Source organism: Camelus dromedarius, chromosome 1, assembly GCF_036321535.1.
Source record: "Camelus dromedarius isolate mCamDro1 chromosome 1, mCamDro1.pat, whole genome shotgun sequence".
Lineage (NCBI taxonomy): Eukaryota > Metazoa > Chordata > Mammalia > Artiodactyla > Camelidae > Camelus > Camelus dromedarius.
Genome location: NC_087436.1, coordinates 69,256,256 through 69,268,881, shown reverse-complemented (window position 1 = coordinate 69,268,881; position 12,626 = coordinate 69,256,256). Strand labels below are relative to the sequence as shown.

Sequence of the window (12,626 nt, the reverse complement as noted above, 5' to 3'; positions counted from 1 at the left end):
ATGTCTAAGACATGGGTTTCTGTTCTTGTGCTGTATTTTTATTTCAGCTGTGCATCCTGAGGAAAGGTGTTGGTGTGGCCAATGGAATACAGTCATTGGATCAATTTAAAGACAATATTGGATGAACTTGCTCAGAGGGGACATGAAGTCACTGTGCTCGCATCTTCAGCTTCCATACTTGTAGATCCTAATAAATCATCAGCCCTTAAACTTGAGGTTTATCCTACATCCTTTACTAAGAATGAGCTTGATTTGTAGTATATGAAATGGGTCAAGATGTGGACACATGAGTTACCAAAGAGTACATTATGGGCATATGATTCAAAGATGCAAAAAACATTTTATGAATACTCTGATACTGCTCAAAAGCTCTGTGAGGATGCAGTGTTGAACAAAAAACTTACGAAGAAAGTGCAAGAATCCAGATTTGATGTTGTTCTTGGAGATCCCGTTTCTCCTTGTGCTGAGCTGCTATCTGAACTACTTAACCTACCTTGTGTCTACAGTCTTCGGTCTACCCTTGGCAAAACATACAAAAAACTCTGTGGAGGGCTTATATTGCCTCCTTCCTATGTACCTGTTATCATATCAGAACTTAGTGACAAAATGACATTTATGGAAAGGGTGACAAATATGTTGTATCACCTACATTTTAGCTTCTCATTTCAGACCTTCAACAAGAAGAAATGGGATATATTTTGCAGTGAAGTATTAGGTAAGTCAGTGGTTTATTACATTTTTCCTCCAGTAGATAGGAAGAAATTTTTCTTTTTGTTGAGTTATACTCAGTTTACAATGTTGTGTCAATTTCTAGTGTACAGCACAATTTTTCAGATATAAATGAATATACATATATTCGTTTTCATATTCTTTTCACCATCAGCTACTACAAGATCTTGAATATATTTCTCTGTGCTATACAGTATAAACTTCTTTATCTATTCTATATATACCTTTCAGTATCTATAAATCTCGAACTCACAGTGTGTCACTTACCACCCCCCACCCCCTTGGCAACCACGAGTTTGTATTCTATGTCTATGAGTTTGTTTCTGTTTTGTTTTGTTTTTTTTTTTTGGCTTAAAACAACAGAAATCTATTATCTTATAGTTCTGGGGGCCAGAAGTACAAAATCAATATATTTGCAGGGCTACTCTCCCTGGAAGTGTATAGGGGATAATCCTTCCTGGCTTTCTCCAGCTCCTGGTACCTCCAGAAGTCCTGGGCTTGTGGCTGCATCACTCCAATCTCTGCCCCTCTCCACACGGCTGCCTTCTGTGTCTCTGGCTCAGGTCTCCCTATGCTTTCTCTTATAAGGACATCTGTCATTGGATTTAGGGCCCATCCTATGTTTGGTATGATTTCACCTCAAGTCTGTTTTGTATTTATGTTCTTTTTTTATAGATTCCACATATGAGTAATCTCATATGATATTTTTCTTTCTCTTTTTGACTTACTTCACTTAAAATGACATTCTCCAGGAACATCCATCTTGCTGGAAATGGTGTTATGTTGTTGGTTTTTATGGCTGAATAGTGTTCCATTGTATAAATATACCACATCTTCTTTATCCAATTATCTGTTGATAGGCATTTAGGCTATTTCCATGTCTTGCCTATTGTAAATAATGCTGCTATTAACATTGGGGTGCAGGTGTCTTTTTGAAGTAGGGTTCCTACTGGATATATGCCCAGGAGTGGGATGACTGGGTCATATGGTAAATCTATTCCTAGTCTTTTGAGGAATTTACATACTATTTTCCACAGTGGCTGCACCAAACTGCATCCCCACCGGCAGTGTAGGAAGGTTCCCTTTTCTCCACAGCCTCTCCAGCATTTGTCATTTGTGGACTTTGGAAGGATGGCCATTCAGACTGGTGTGAGGTGATACCTCATCATAATTTTGATTTGCATTCCTCTGATAATTAGTGATACTGAGCATTTTTTCATGTGCCTATTGATCATATGTATTTCTTCCTTGGAGAATTGCTTGTTGAGGTCTTCTGCCCATTTTTGGATTGTGTTGTTTTTTTTTTTCTTATTATGTCATATAAGCTGCTTATATATTCTGGAGATCAAGCCTTTGTGGGTTTCATCATTTACAAAAATTTTCTCCCATTCCATAGGTGGTCATTTTGTTTTGCTTATGGTTCCCTTTGTGGTGCAGAAGCTTGTAAGTTTAATTAGGTCCCATTATTGCTTTTATTTCTATTGCTTTTGTAGACTGTCCTAGGAGAAAATCTTTGAGATGTATGTCAGATAATGTTTTGCCTATATTTTCTTCTAAAAAAGGTTTATTTTATCTTGTCTTATGTTTAATTCTTTGATCCATTTTGAGTTTATTTTTGTATATGGTGTAAGGGAGTGTTCTAGCTTCACTGATTTACATGATGCTGTCCAGTTTTCCCAACACCATTTGCTAAAGAGACTGTCTTTATTCCATAGCATATTCGTGCCTCCTTTGTCGAAGATTAGTTGACCAAAAGTTTGTAGGTTCATTTCTGGGCTCTCTATTCTGTTCCATTGGTCCATATGTCTGTTTTTGTACCAATACCATGCTGTCTTGGTGACTGTAGCTCTATAGTATTGTCTGAAGTCTTGGAGAGTGATTCCTCCAGCCTCTTTCTTTTTCTTCAGTAATGCTTTGGCAATTCTAGGTCTTCTGTCATTCCATATAAATTTTATTATGATTTGTTCTAGCTCTGTGAAATATGTCCTGGGTAAATTGGGACAGATTGCATTAAATCTGTAGATTGCGTTGGGCAATGTGACCATTTTAACAATATTGATTCTTGCAATTCAGGAGCATGGGATATCTTTCCTTTTTTCTTTAAGTCTTCCTTAATTACCTTAATCAGTGTTTTATAGTTTTCCACTTATAAGTCTTTCACCTCCTCGGTTAGATTTACTCCTAGGTATTTTATTACTTTGGGTGATATTTTTAAGGGGATTGTTTCTTTACTTTCTTTTTCTGTTGATTCATCATTAGTGTAAAGAAATGCAACTGATTTCTGAAACTTAATCTTGTAACCTGCTACCTTGCTGAATTCTTCGATCAGCTCTACTAGTTTTTGTGTGGACCTTTTAGGGTTTTCTATACATAGTATCATGTCATCGGCATTTAATGACACTTTTACCACTTCTTTTCCAATTTGGATCCCTTTTATTTCTCTCTCTTGCCTGATCGCTCTGGCTAGGACTTCCAAGACTATGTTGTATAGGAGTGGTGATAGTGGGCAGCCTTGTCTTGTCCCAGATTTTAGTGGGAAGCTTTTGAGCTTTTCACCATTGAGTACTAGGCTGGATGTAGGTTTGTCATATATAGGTTTATTATGTTGAGATATGTTCCCTCTATACCCACTTTGGTGAGAGATTTTATCATAAATGGGTTTGAATTTTATCAAATGCTTTTTCTGCATCTGTTGAGATGATCATGTGGTTTTTGTCCTTTCTCTTGTTGATGTGATGTATTACATTGATGGATTTGCATATATTGAACCACCCTGTGTCCTTGGGATGAACCCCACTTGGTCATGATGTATAATCTATTTCATGTGCTGTTGGAGTCTATTTGCTAATATTTTGGTGAGGATTTTTGTATCTATGTTCATCAGTGATATTGGCCTATAATTCTCTTTTTTGGTGGTGTCTTTGCCTGGTTTCGTGTCAGGGTGATGGTGGCTTCATAGAATGAGTTTGGGAGTATTCCCTCCTTTTCAATCTTTTGAAAGAGTTTGAGAAGGACTAGTATGAGTTCTTCCTTGTATGTTTGGTAGAATTCCCTGGTGAAGCTGTCCAGTCCTGGACTTTTATTTGTAGGGAGGGTTTTTATTGCTAATTCAATTTCATATCTAGTGATCAGTTTGTTCAAGTGGTCAGTTTCTTCTTGGTTCAGTCTTGGTGGGCTGTGTGTTCCCAGAAACTTGTCCATCTCCTCTAGGTTATCCAGTTCGGTTCCATATAGTTTTTCATAATATTCTTGTATGATATCCTGTATTTCTATGTTATTTGTTGTAATTTCTCCATTTTCATTTCTTATTTTGCTGATTTGTGCTCCCTCTTTTTTCTTCTTTGTGAGTTTGGCCAGAGGTATGTCCATTTTATTTACTTTTTTGAAAACCAGCTTTTGGTTTGATTGATTTTTTATTGTTTTTTTAAACTCCATTTTATTTACTTCCTCCCTGATCTTTATTATTTCATTCCTTCTGCTGCCTTTCGGACTTTTTTGCCCCTTTGTCTAATTCTTTTAGCTGGTGGGTTAGATTATTTGAGATTGTTCTTTTTTGAGGAAAGCCTGTATCGTTCCTTATAAACTTCCCTCTTAGCACTGCCTTTGCTGCATACCATAAATTTTGTGTGGTTGTGTTTTCATTTTCATTTGTCTCAAGGTATTTTTTTAATTTCAACTTTGATTTCATCATTGACCTATTACGTTTTTAATACCGTCTTGTTTAATCTCCATGCTTTCCTTTTTTTCTCCTTTGTTTCTCTGTAGTTGATTTCTAGTTTCAGGCATTGTGATCAGTAAAGGTGCTAGAGATAATTTCTATCTTCTTAAAGTTGATGAGGCTTCTTTTGTGCCCAAGTACATGATCAATCCTAGAAAATGTTCCATGTGCTCTTGAAAAGAATGTATATCCTATTTTTGAGGGGTGTAATGCTCTGAAAATATCCACCAACTCTAATTTTTCTATTGTATTCTTTAATTGCTCTGTTGCCTTATTTACTTTCTGTCTGGAAGATCTGTCTAGTGATGTTAATGTGGTGTTAAACTCTCCGACTATGACTGTATTCCCATCACTTTCCCCCTTTATCTCTGTTAGTAATTGTTTTATGTACTTAGGTGCTCCTATATTGGGTGCATGTATATTAACGAGTGGAATATCCTCATCTTGTATTACTCTTTTAATCATTATAAAATGTCCTTCTTTATCTTTCTTTATGGCCTTTGTTTTAAAGTCTATTTTGTCTGCTACATGTGCCTTTTTGGCTTTTCCATTTGCATGGAATATCCTTTCCCATCCTTTCACTCTCAATCTATATGTGTCCTTCTCCCTAAAGTGGGTCTCTTGTATGCAGCATATTCAAAGTTCTTGCTTTATTATCCAGTCTGCTACTCTATGTCTTCTGATTGGAGCACTTAGTCCATTAACATTTACAGTAATTATTGATAGATGTGTGTTTATTGCCATTTTGAACTTATTTTTGCAGTTGATTTGGTATTTCCTCTTTGTTTCTTTCTTCTTTCTTTTGTAGTTTGGTAATTTTCCTTTGTATTATCATGGATTTTATTTAGTTTTTGTGACTCACCTGTAACTTTCTGGCTTGTGGTCACCCTTTTTGTAAGTCTATTAACCCATTACTATAACTGTTTGTATTAAACAGTAATACGAGCTCAAACCCATCCTACAGAGAACAAAAAATTTTAAAAATGAAAAAAAATACTCTATATTTTCTTGCTTCCCTCTTCCACTGTTAAAGATTTAGATGTCTTCTTTTACAATGTTGTGTTTATTCTATTTGTAATTCATGGTAGGTATCACCTTTCCAGTTATCAGTTTTTCTTTTCCATAGCATCCTGCTTCTTTTCTATTTAGAGTAGACCTTTCCATATTTCTTTTAGCATGGGTTTAGTGTTGCTAAACTCTTCTAGTTTTTGCTTGTCTGTGAAATTCTCTATCTCTCCTTCTATTCTAAGGGATAGCCTTGCTGGGTAAAGTATCCTAGGCTGCATCTTTTTTTCATTCAGGACTTTGAATATATCTTGCCACTCCCTTCTGGCCTGTAGTGTTTGTGTAGAGAAATCAGCCGAGAGCCTTATGGGGGTTCCCTTGTAACTCACTCTTTGTTTTTCTCTTGCTGCCTTTAGGATCATTTCTTCATCCTTGACTCTGGCCATCTTGATTATGATATGTCTTGCTGTGGGTCTGTTTGTGTTCTTTCTGTTTGGGACCCTCTGAGCTTCCTGCACTTGAATATCTGATTCTTCTTTATGGTTGGGACGTTTTCAGTCATGATTTCAAATACCTTTTCAATTCCCTTTGGTCTTTCTTCCCCTTCTGGAACCCCTATTATGCATAGATTGGCATGCTTCATACTATTCCATAGGTCCCTTATATTGTTTTCATTTGTACTTATTTGTTTTTCTCTCAGCTATTCTGATTGGGTGCTTTCTGTTGCCCTGTCTTCTAGGTCACTTATTCATTCCTCTGCATTATCTAGCCTGCTTTATACAGCCTTTAGATCTGTTCTCATCTCAGCCAATGCATTTACCAATTCTACTTGGCTCTTCTTTATAGCTTCAGTTTCATTTTTGACATATTCTATACCTCTAAACACTCTCTTTTAGTTCCTTCAGTACTTTGATCAGTCCTTTTTTGAAATCTTCATCTAGTAGGCCATCAACGTCTATTCCACTGATTGTTCTTTCAGGGGATTTCTCTTGCCCTTTTAATTGGAAGTGGTTCCTCTACTTCTTCATATTGCTCATATCTCTCTGGCACTGTGGCTTATGGAGTATCAGTTATCTATTGTGGTCCTTAAGGAGTTAATTTATTTATCTAAAGCCTATGCAGAAATAAAGCTTAAAAGAGAGAGAGAGAGAGAACTTTAAAAGAAGGGAGAAAAAAATGTTTGAAAACAGTAAAATCAATAATAGAAGAGCAACTTGAAGCAGAATGGCATTCGAGTTGAGATGTCTTTTAAAAACCTTAAAAAAGGAGAAAGAAAATCAAAATGCAATATTTGAGACCTGTGTATAATCAATTACAGAAGGTCAATACCAAGAGAAATAAAAATGAAATGAGGTGGATTTTTAAAAATAATAATAATTAACAGATTTGAAAAGAAAAATTTAAAAAGGATTAGAACTGTAGATATATACAATTGTTTAAAAAGTAAAGATTAAAAAGGTAATAAAAAATAGAAGAGATGAAAAAAAGATTTAAAAAAAAAGGGATTCGTTCTCCTGGAGACTCTGTACTCTTAATGATTTTATCAAGAGGTCTTTCTGTCTTCGCCCTTTTCGCGAACTCAGCTTGCAGTTTCCAGAGGCCCTTCATTGGCGCCCTCATCTGTGCTGCTCCCAGTGCCTGTCAGCAAACAGATCATGCCCCCTCCCAACAGTGGGTCAGGTGCTTTACTCCTTCAGGGTGGGCGGGCTGGTCACTCCTCCTCCTCCTGATGCTGCAGTCAGATGCCGAGCTTGGGCGAGGTAGGCGGGCGGATCGTGCCCCCTCCCAGCACCATGGTCAGGTGCTGCATTCCTGCCAGGAAGGGGGGTGGCCACCTGTGCACTCCTGGCACAGGTCGCTCCCCTGCTCTATTCAGCTGCCCACTCTGCCTTGGGTCAGCACTCTGTAGGTGGGCTCAGGGAAGAAAGCAGAAGTGCCCCACCCCTGTTCCATGCCAAAACTCAGCTCCTTGTTTGTCTTGGTGGAGCAAGTTCTCTGAGGTGCCAGGGCAGAAAGATCCTATCTTCCTCGGGCTGTAAACAAGGCTCAGTCCTACCTAGGAGGTTGCAGAGCCCCCAGGTGCGGATTCAGGGCTAGGCCCCACTCCAGCCCAGGCGCTGCACACAGGAGGATATGGCAGCTGTGGCTGCGCCCTGCCTCTCTTCTCCCCAGTCTCTCTTTTCCCAGGAAGTGCCAGTAATGGTGTCGCGGGTCTGAGAAGACAAAGGCTATGGCACCCCTCCCTCCAGGGCACACCAGCAGTGTTGCTTTGCTCTTTTTTTTTTCGTAATTTTTGGGGGCCCAGGTTGTTCTGCTCCATATGCCCTACCAGCCATGGTGCGCAGCACCCTGCAGTCCCCCGGGGCTGCCTCAGTACAGCCGCCCCAGTCCTCCGCCCGGCTCGGGCAGCCTGTCCCGGCCCCAGCTGCTGGCTCGCTTCTCAGGCTGGGTGTTGCGGGGACCCTCTGTGCCCGTTTAACTTAGTTCTGTCGGACAAGGGGTGCTCTGTACAGATCTGAGCCTCGGAGGCTCCCTGCCACCGTCCCACTGGCCTCTCCGTTGGAGAGGGGAGACCCAGCGGACGAGCACTAGTCCTCCTTTGCCACTCCCTCCCCGCAGGACCTGTCCTGAACTGTTTTGCTTTTTCTTCTTTTTTTTTTTTTTTTTCCTTTTATCCTACCAGATTCGTGGCGTCTTTGTCTTTTGAAGAGGGCGATGTTCTGTTGGAGTTCAGCAGGTGCTCTGGTTGGCTGGGTGGGTCCGTTGATGTGAGTTTTGGTGTATTTGTGGGACAGGGTGAGTTATGAGCATCCTTCTACTCTGCCATCTTGGCCCCTTCTCTCAGCATTGTTAATTGGAAGAAAAATGCAGAACAAAACTACAATGAGATATCACCTCACACCAGCTAGAATGGCCATCATTAAGAAGTCTACAAGCAATAGATGCTGGAGAGGATGTGGAGATAAGGGAATCCTCCTACACTGTTGGTGTGAGTGTAGATTGTGCAGCCACTATGTAGGACAGTATCGAAGTTCCTTCTTGTTTTTTTTTTTTTTAATTGTTATTATTTTTTACTTTTTTTTTTTTTTGGAGGGGGGCGGTAATTAGGTTTGTTTGTTTGTTTTTAATGGAGGTACTGGGGATTAAACCTAGGACCTCATGCATGCTAAACACACCCTCTACCACTGAGCTATACCCTCCCCCTGCCACAAACTTTGTGAACGCACTTCAGCATTTTTTTCTCCCTTCGGCATCTGTTCTGATCTTATTTGAGATCAAAGAAGTTCATAGCACAAAACAGAACAGAAATCACTGTATTGTGATAATACATGGATACAAGGCTCTCTCAGAAGTTAGTTGCAGTGGCGCATTATAAATCATCCAGTAATACATAAATTAGATAAGATACAGTTCTATTTCAGTCATTTAAGTTGCCTGATCTCACTAGCTAGGCTTGAAAACAAATATAATAAAGTCAATATTAGAGAGGAAGTGCCTGGTTGGTATTAACCTACAAATAGATCAAATAGATGTTAATTAAGATTTTTTATAATTTAAATTATGAACTCGAGTTAGTTCATAGTGTTATCAGATGTTTTAATCAATAAATTACAGAGAGACGGAGAAGATGGCAGAGTAGAAGGACACTCGCACGTCACCCTCTCCCACAAATACACCAAGACCCACATCTACAGACCCACTCAGCCAACCAGAGCACCTGTGGAACTCCGACAGAACATCGCCCTCTTCAAAAGGTAAAGACGCCAAAAATCTGGTAGGAGAAAAGGAAAAAAGAAAGAACAAAAGGCAAAGCAGCACGGGACGGGTCCCGCGGGGAGGGAGTGGCAAAGGAGGACTGGCGCTCGCTCGCTGGGTCTCCCCTCTCCAACTGAGAGGCCAGCGGGACGGAGGGGGAGCCTCCGAGGCTCGGATCTGTACAGAGCAGCCCTTGACTGACAGAACTAAGTTAAACGGGCACACAGCGTCCCCCCGACACCCAGCCTGAGACGCGGGCCGGCAGCGGCGGGCAGGGCCAGGCTGCACAAGCCGGGCGGAGGACGGGGGCGGCTGCACGGAGGCAGCCCCGGGGGAACGCAAGGGGCTGCGCGCCGTGGCTGTGGGTGCACAGGGCAGAACAACCTGGGCCCTCCATAAAACAGCAAGGTTGATGTGCTCTCGGGGGAAGGGTGCACACCCCCATCTCTGAAAACCCACGGAAAGTTTTTGGGGGAAGAGAGGCAGGGCTCAGGCACAGCCGCCATATCCTCCGGCACTTAGCACCCAGGCAGAGGCAGGGGCGAAACCTGCATCCACACCGAAGCGCTTAGCAGCCTCAAAGGCCAGACAGACTGGCCTGCAGCCTGGGGCAGATAGGATCCTCCATCCTGGTCCCTCAGAGAACTTGCTCCACAAAGACAAACAAGGAGCTGGGTTCTGGCTCGGAGCAGGGACAGGGCTGTCCCTCGGTCTTCCCCGAGCCCACATGCGGAGCGCCGACCAGGGCAGAGCGCACAGCCGCACAGAGCAGCGGAGCTACCGGCGACGCAGGTAGAGCGAGAGCAGCCCCCCGCCTTTTGGGCAGGAAAACAGCCCCTGACCGAGGTGCTGGGACGGGGCACGACCCGCGCTCCTACCCGGCCAGTCTGCAACATCTGACTGCGGCATCCAGAGGGGCAGCGACCCACCCGCCCACAGCAGAGGAGAGCTGCACCTGACCCAGTGTTAGGAGGAGGCGCGATCTGCTTGCGGACAGGTGCTGGGAGCAGCACGGAAGAGGGCGCCAACGGAGGGCCTCTGAAAACAGTAAGCTGAGCTTCCAAAACAGGAGACAAGACAGAAAGACTTCACATTAAAAGCACACAGACTCCAGGAGAACACGGACAAACCCACCCCTCCCCCTTTTTTTTTTAAATCTGTTTTTACCTGTTCTATTTTCTATTACTCTCTTAATTTTTACTTCTTAATTCATTTCTATTTCTCTTGGGTTTTGATGTCCTGTTATTGATTAGACACAGGTTTCAAATACATCGATTCATCTCCCCCCCCCTTTTTTTTGTTAAGGTTTTAAAAGGACGTCTCAACCCGATTAATACTCTGCTTCAACTCGCTCTTCTATTATTCATTATACACTGTTTTCAAACCCTCTTTCTCCCTTCTTTTAAAATTCTTTCTCTCTCTCTCTTATTTATTTTTTCTTTTTTTCCTAAGTTCTATTCCTAAATAGGCATTAGATAGATAAAATCCTTAAGGACCAAAATAAACAACTGATACTCCATAAACCACAGTGCCGGAGAGGTATGAGCAAGATGAAGAAGCAGAAAAACCTTTCCCAATTAAAAGAACAAGAGAAACCCCCTGAAAGAAAGATCAATGAAATAGACATCGATAGCCTACTAGATCAATATTTCAAAAAAGGAGTGATCGAATTGCTGAAGGAATTAAAAGAGATAGTGTTTAGAGATATAAAATATGTCAAAAATGAAATTGAAGCTATAAAGAATAGCCAAGTAGAATGGGTAAACTCATTGACAGAGATGAGGAATGATCTAATAGCTGTGCAAAGCCGACTAGATAATGCAGAGGAACGAATTAGTGATCTAGAAGACAGGGCAATAGAAAGCACCCATTCAGAAGAACTACAAGATAAGCAAGTAAAAAATAATGAAAATAGCATAAGGGACCTATGGGATAACATAAAGCGTCCTAATCTTCGCATAATAGGGGTCCCAGAAGGAGAAGAAAGATCAAAGGGGATTGAAAAGGTTTTTGAAGAAATCATGACTGAAAACTTCCCAAACTTAAAGAAGGAATCAGATATCCAAGTACAGGAAGCTCAGAGGGTCCCAAACAGGAAGAACCCAAATAGACCCACACCAAGACATATCATAATCAAGATGGCCAGAGTCAAGGATAAAGAAATGATTCTAAAGGCAGCAAGAGAAAAGCAAAGAGTAAGTTACAAGGGAACCCCCATAAGGCTCTCAGCTGATTCTCTACACAAACATTACAGGCCAGAAGCGAGTGGCAAGATATACTCAAAGCCCTGAATGAAAAAAAGATGCAGCCTAGGATCCTTTATCCAGCAAGGCTATCCTTTAGGATAGAAGGAGAAATAAAGAGTTTCACAGACAAAAAAAAAAGCTGCAGGAGTTTAGCAACACTAAACCCATGCTAAAAGAAATATTGAAAGGGCTATTCTAAATAGAAAAGCAGCAGGATGCTACAGAAATGAGAAACACACAACTGGAAAGGTGATTAACTCATGAATTACAAATAAAGTAAACATGAAATTATAAAAGAAGACATACAAATCACTGAGAGTGGGAGAGGGAGGCAGGGAAATATAGAATATCTTTTTCTTTCTTTTTAAAATTTTTTTAACAGTAGGATGGGTTTGAGAGCATGTTACTATCAGTTTAATAAAAACAGTTATAGTAATGGGTTAATAGATTTACAAAAAAGGGTAACCACAAGCCAGAAATTTACAAAGGAGTCACAAAAATTAAATAAAATCCATGAAAATACAAAGGAAAATTACCAAAGCACAATAGGAAGAAGAAAGGAACAAAGAGGATATACCAATTCAACTGCAAAGATAAGTTCAAAATGGCAATAAACACACATCTATCATTAATTACTGTAAATATTAATGGACTAAATGCTCCAGTCAAAAGAATAGAGTGGCAGACTGGATAATAAAGCAAGAACCTTCAATATGCTGCATACAAGAGACACACTTTAGGGAGAAGGACACATATAGATTGAAAGTGAAAGGATGGAAAAGGATATTCCATGCAAATGGAAAAGCCAAAAAAGCAGGTGTTGCAGTACTGATTTCAGGCAAAATAGACTTTAAAACAAAGGCCATAAAGAAAGATAAAGAAGGACATTTTATAATGATTAAAGGAGTGATACAAGATGAGGATATTACACTCGTTAATATATATGCACCCAATATAGGAGCACCTAAGTACATACAAGAATTACTAACAGAGATAAAGGGGGATATTGATGGGAATACAATCATAGTTGGAGATTTTAACACTGCATTAACATCACTAGACAGATCTTCCAGACAGAAAATAAACAAGGCAACAGAAAAATTAAATACTACAATAGAAAAACTAGATTTGGTGGATATTTTCAGAGCATTACACCCTCAAGAAATAGGATA

At 40.5% G+C, this 12,626-nt stretch overlaps 1 pseudogene; it reads left to right on the top strand.

Annotated features, from left to right (window-relative positions):
- LOC105090963 (UDP-glucuronosyltransferase 2B33-like) overlaps positions 1-12,626 on the top strand; it is an 18,373-nt pseudogene continuing 5,747 nt past the window's right edge.